Raw genomic sequence first — 6,000 nt, forward strand, 5'->3', positions numbered from 1 at the left:
ATGTGAAAAATTAAATCATTTCTGCTAATAGCAGGAATGACACAAATGTCTATTTTTTTCACTTTTTTCCCATATTGAATGCAATCAAGCCACAGAAATAAGCAAAGAGAAAGAAATAAATAGGACAAAAGGGAAGAAAACATTTTAATTATGCTTGTTCACAGATAACATGATCCTGTATTTAAAAGATCCTAAAAATTTCCACAGAAAAATTCTAGATCTTATAAATGCTATTGGAAATGTGCCAGAATATATGATCAAAATGTAAAAATCATTAGCTTGTCTGCCAACAATGAACAGTCTGGAAAAGAAATCAGAAAAATCACAATAGTCTCAAAAAATTAGCTTAAGATTGTGCTTAACTAATGAAGTAAAAGACTTCTATAATGAAAAGTATAAAACCTCAAATAGAACTGAAAGCCAACCTGGGCAAGTAAGTTTGTGAGACTCTTATTTCCAATTAAGCACCAGAAAATAGGAAGTGGTGCTGTGGTTCAAGTTGTAGAGTGCTCACCTTGAGTTGAAGAGGTCAGAGAAACACTCAAGGCAACTGTCAGGACTGACAATGATGATGATGATGATGATGATGATGATGATAATGATAAACTTAAAAATGGGCACTATGGATTGCATTTCATTCTTTCAAAATTATAAGATGAATTCCCAATCCTCAAAATATTATTTGGAGATGGAGCCTTTGGTAGGTAATTAGGGTAAGATGACATCATGGAGGTGAGGCCCCAGATGGATTTAACTTTCACAGAAAAAGAAAAGAAAGATCCTTTCCATCTCAACTGTTCCTCCTTTCCCAGTCATGAACATACCAAGATTTCATGTAGATACACAATGAGATATAGGCCATCTATAAACCTAAAATAGATCCTTCACCAGAACCCAGTCACACTAGCATACTGGTTTGAGCTTTCAAGCTTTCAGAAATATGAGAAATAAATTTTTATTTAATTAGCTCACTGTATACTATTTTGTTATGGCAGACTAAGTTGAACACACAATGAGAAAAACACTGGAATTCACCGTTTTTACAAAGAAGATACATAAATCTTTGTATGTGGCTAACAAATGTATGAAAATATGCTCAATATTACTAAACAGTAGGGAAATGTAAGTAAAATGTCAATGACTCCTTAGGATGCCTAATATAAAAATAAATAAAATGATGCTGGATGCTGGGCACTGGTGGCTTTCGCCTGTAATCCTAGCTATTCAGGAGGCTGAGGTCTGATCATGGAGCAAAGCCAGCCTAGTCAGGAAAGTCTGTAAAACTCTTATCTCCAATAAACCATCAAAACACCAAAAGTGTTGCTATGGCTAAAGTGGTAGAGCACTAGCTTTCAGCTAAAGAACTGAGGGACAGCACCCAGGCCCAGAGTTCAAGCCCCATGACCAACAAAATAATGGGACCTTTGTTCGCTTCTAGTAGAGATATAAAATAGTGCAGTTGCCTTGGGAAACAGTATGAAAAGCACTCTAAAAATTAAAAGCATAACTAGCTTATTATCTAGCAATCCAATTCCTGATATACATAGAGACAGGAAGGAAGGAGGAATGGAAAGAAATAAGGAAACAAGGAATGTAAATAGATCCTAAATAGATATTGGCACATTCAGCATAACTGCAGCATTATTAATACTATTGACAGTTGTAAAGAGGTTGCATAGGAAAACATAGACATTATATATGAGTTCCAAATTACATAACCATATAAAGGAAGAACAGTTAAGGTTCACTTGTCTTTTCCCAGGTTTATCTAATGTGAATAACATAGACAGGGGTAACATTTCCACAGTCTATCATGGATATCATGTCTGGTCTGTTCTTTCTATGTGAACTCTCCAAATGAGGGCATTTGACCACATAACTCCTCTGTGATATATAAGTGCATACCACACTGGAAACCCTTCAAAAGCACAATCTTACTTGGGTCAATTTGACCAACAGAAGAATAATACCAAAATCTTGAACAGAGAATCAAGTAGAAATGGATCAATATCGCCATGACTCCATCTCTCAACTTCATTAGGAAATTGGTTCTATTTTTGACAGTTTCCATTTTTGTTGAGATTGTTCAATGTCTTTCTCTGCGTGGCTATTTCACTAAATGGACTACCTTCCATGGTCTTTCATGAGATTGCAAATGACTGCAAATAAGTCAATAAATATATGTGTTCCAGGTGTTAGATAGAAAATCAATGCATCAAGAAAACATGGAATATAATAATGTATCAAATTGCTGTATGTACTTATCTACGCAATAGAAAGTGATGAGAATCACTTTTTACTTGAATTTTACCCTACTAAACATCTAGCAGAGTCCTACCTCTATCTATATCTCTCTCATCCCTTGGATTTTTGCAACCATCATCTAACAAGCTTCTCTTTTGCCAAGTTTCTAATTTTTACATTGCTATCAGAATTTTTACCAAAACTATTTTTAATAGTGATTTGATAAGTTATCAGAAGAGAGCGAGGTTAAGGGACAGCAGTGGTGATAGAGAGATACTCATCTTCCTAACAACTCCACTTTCATCCTCCAGAAGAGTGAGAAAAATCAGGCTCTTACCATCATCCATACTGATATTTTATTATAACTCACTCAACAGAACAGCAGAATAAGTTAAGAGTGAGTCAATTACAAGTGGCTCATCTCCAGTGATTAATTAAGCACTGAAATAATTTTGGTGTTACTCATCCATAACCAAATGCAGAATTCTCTTCTTTTTATTCACCATCCAAAGAAACCCAAAGTGGATCTATGGCTCAAGTGGTAGAGCAATAGCCTTGAACAAAAATGTTTAAGGGCAGTTTAAATTGTAAGATATATGTCCGCACACAAAGAAAATGTGTTCCCAAATATCTGTCCTTCCATGTTCTTTGAATGTTATATGAATGATCTAGGGATAAATGGTGTCCAGACAGATTTTAGGCTCATGCACATTTTGTAATAAACAAGATCTTCCATTCAAAAACTGAACTGGAAGAAGTGTCATCTGTGTTATGAGGAATGGACCACACATACAGTGGAGACTTTAGGGAGGAGTGGAGAAATCTTTGCTCTCATGTCCTGGGCTTAACTCAGGACAGGTTTCACATCTATTGTTCCCCAAAGCACTTGGTGATCATCTGATTCCAGTCTCAAAGGGCTGGAACTCTTATTTATGAGAAGAGTTTATAAAATTAACATGAGAAGTCATTGCTTATTATAGAGACACAAGTCAACAACTTTATGCTTTTAATCACTCTGCATGCCTGAAAGTAATAATGCTCATCACTTGTGTCCAAATCCTTTGAATAATATTCAAGTATATATATCCTACTCAAAACAATGAAAGGATAGGAATTCTTGGTTCAGTGAATGCTTAAGAGTAAAGAAAGATTTCCCATTACACCTAGGTTACCTCTGCAATGATGGATTTCTCTTTATAAATTACGGAGATCTGTGACAACAATTCTCCCACATTGGGTTTCTTTTCTGTGTTAATGTTCCAATGCTTGCTGAAGGTTGACATCCAGTTGATAGACTTCCTCTAATGCTTACTTTTACGGAGATTCTGTTGTGTGTCCAAGTCTTTGATACCTGTTGAGATATAACTTTTTGCTGAATGTGTTTCTATATTTGTTGGATTTACAGTTTCTGTCGTGGATTTTCTCAATTTCACTGAGGACTGACTTCAGATTAAATGTCATTGAACATTTGTTCCATTCATTATATTTCGTTTCTCCTATATGTCAGTTCTCTGATCAACAATGAGGTATGCCTCCCAGATGAAAGTCTCTACACACTGGTAATGTTCATCAGGTTTCTCTCCTGTCTGTGTTCTATAAATTAAGGAGAATGTGTTTTCTCCTGTGTGTTTCTGATGCAAACAGAGGGATGAACTTTAAAAAAAAAAAACACATTTGTTGCATTGATAGAATTTCTCTCATTTGAATGTTCAGTGAAGAACGCTCAGCTGAGCCTTCTGGGTAAAAGGCTGTAAAGTTGCTGCATTCATGAGACTTCTCTCCTGTGTTGGTGCTCTGATGCAAACTGAGTTTTCTTCCAGGAGAAAGACTTTCCAAATTTATTACACTCCTAAAATTTCTCACCTGTGTGAATTCCATTATGCTTACTGAGGTCTGGACTCTGGTTGAAGGATATTTCACACCTGTTACATTCACAAAATTTCTCTGCTGTGTGTCTTCTCTGATGATCAGTAAGTTCTGCTTCCGGGTACAGACTTTCCACACTTAATACATTCAGAAGCTTTCTTTCCTGTGAGTGTGTTTTTGATGGACGTTAAGGTCTGCCTTCTCAGTAAAAGATTTTCCACACAGGACACATTCATAAGGTTTCTCTCCTGTGTTTCTTCTGTTTTTATTAAGTAAGTTTTGCCTTATGGGTGAAAGATTTTCCACACTGGACACATTCATATGGTTTCTATCCTGTATGTGTTCTCTGATGTTTGTTAAGGTGTACCTTCCAAGTGAAAGAATTTCCACACGTTACAATCATAAGGTTTCTGTCCAGTTTGTCATCTCTGATGGACAGTAAGTGGTGCCATCTGGGTGACAGACGTTACATATTTTTCATATTCATAAACTTTTTCTCCTGTGTGTTCTCTGATGGAGTGTAATGTGTGCCTTCTGGGTGAGAAACATTCCTAAGGTTTTTCTTATGTGTGTCTTTTCTGATGATCAGTAAAAGTTGCCTTCCAGGTGAAAAAAGTTGCAACCTTGATATATATATAAGATGTCTATCCTGTATTTTTTCTCTGATGATTAGTAACAGCTTCCTTCCAGGTGAAGGATGTTACATACTCGATACATTCATAAGGTGTCTCTACTGTGTGGATTCTCTGATGGATGTGAAGGTCTGTCTTTTGGATGAAAGACTTTACATACCTGATATAATCATAAGGTCTTTCTCCTGTGTGTCTTCTCTGATGATCGGTAAGGACTGCCTTCTTGGTAAAGGATTCTCCACACCTGTTAAAATCATCGGATTTCTCCACTGTGTGTCTTCTCTGATGGACAGTAAGTAGTGTCTTCTGGTGAAAGATTTTTCCACATTTGTTGCATTCATAAGGTTTTTCTCCTATATGTATTATCTGATGCAAAGTGAGGTATGACTTTAGCCAGAAAGGCATGCCACATTTATTGCATTCAGAAGTTCTCTCTTTTTTTTAATTTAATTTTATTTTATTTGTGAACATACTGTACAGAGGGGTTAGAATTACATGGGCAGGATAATGCATACATTTCTTATCAAGCATTGCAGCCTCCTCTTTGTTTACCCTTCACATCCCTTCCCAACATCCCCCCTCCCCCCCAATCCCAGTCCTTCTCCCCCCCCCACCAACCGACGTTGTAAAGCTCTTTTTGGACATGACAACTTGTACTTCTCATTCTTGAAACAGGTCCACCTGTATCCTTAAACGACTTGTTTTTCCCCATCTCCTCCACAAGTTATACAGACATCAAATATAGTGAAAACAGGGGTTATACTGTGGGGAGAGACATACAAAGCAACAAAGAAATAATCTTATAAATGCGTTAGAAACACATGCATGAAAGAAAAAAAACATTAAAATACATATCTAAGGGTTCATTTTCCTAACATCACATTATCTGACCTTTTCGGCTTGACTCATACATATACTAGATATTGCAAATAAGGGAAATCATGGGACCTATGTTTCTTTGGGCCTGGCTTACTTCACTAAATATAATTTTTTCCAAGTTTTTCAATTTCCAAACAAATGAGGCAATGTTATTCTTTCTGATGGAGGCATAGAATTCCATTGTGTATATATACCATATTTTCTTGATCCATTCATCTACTGAGGGGCATCTGGTTTGGTTCCATATCTTAGCTATGGTAAATAATGCTGCAATAAACATAGTTGTGCTTGTAGCTTTAGTGTGGTCTTGTTTGTAAACATTTGGGTAAATGCCCAAAAGTGGGATTGCTGGATCATAGGGGAGCTCTATGTGAAGTTT

The sequence above is a fragment of the Dipodomys spectabilis genome, unplaced genomic scaffold (assembly GCF_019054845.1).
Source record: "Dipodomys spectabilis isolate Male_0828 unplaced genomic scaffold, ASM1905484v1 ptg000520l, whole genome shotgun sequence".
Taxonomy (NCBI): Eukaryota; Metazoa; Chordata; class Mammalia; order Rodentia; family Heteromyidae; genus Dipodomys; species Dipodomys spectabilis.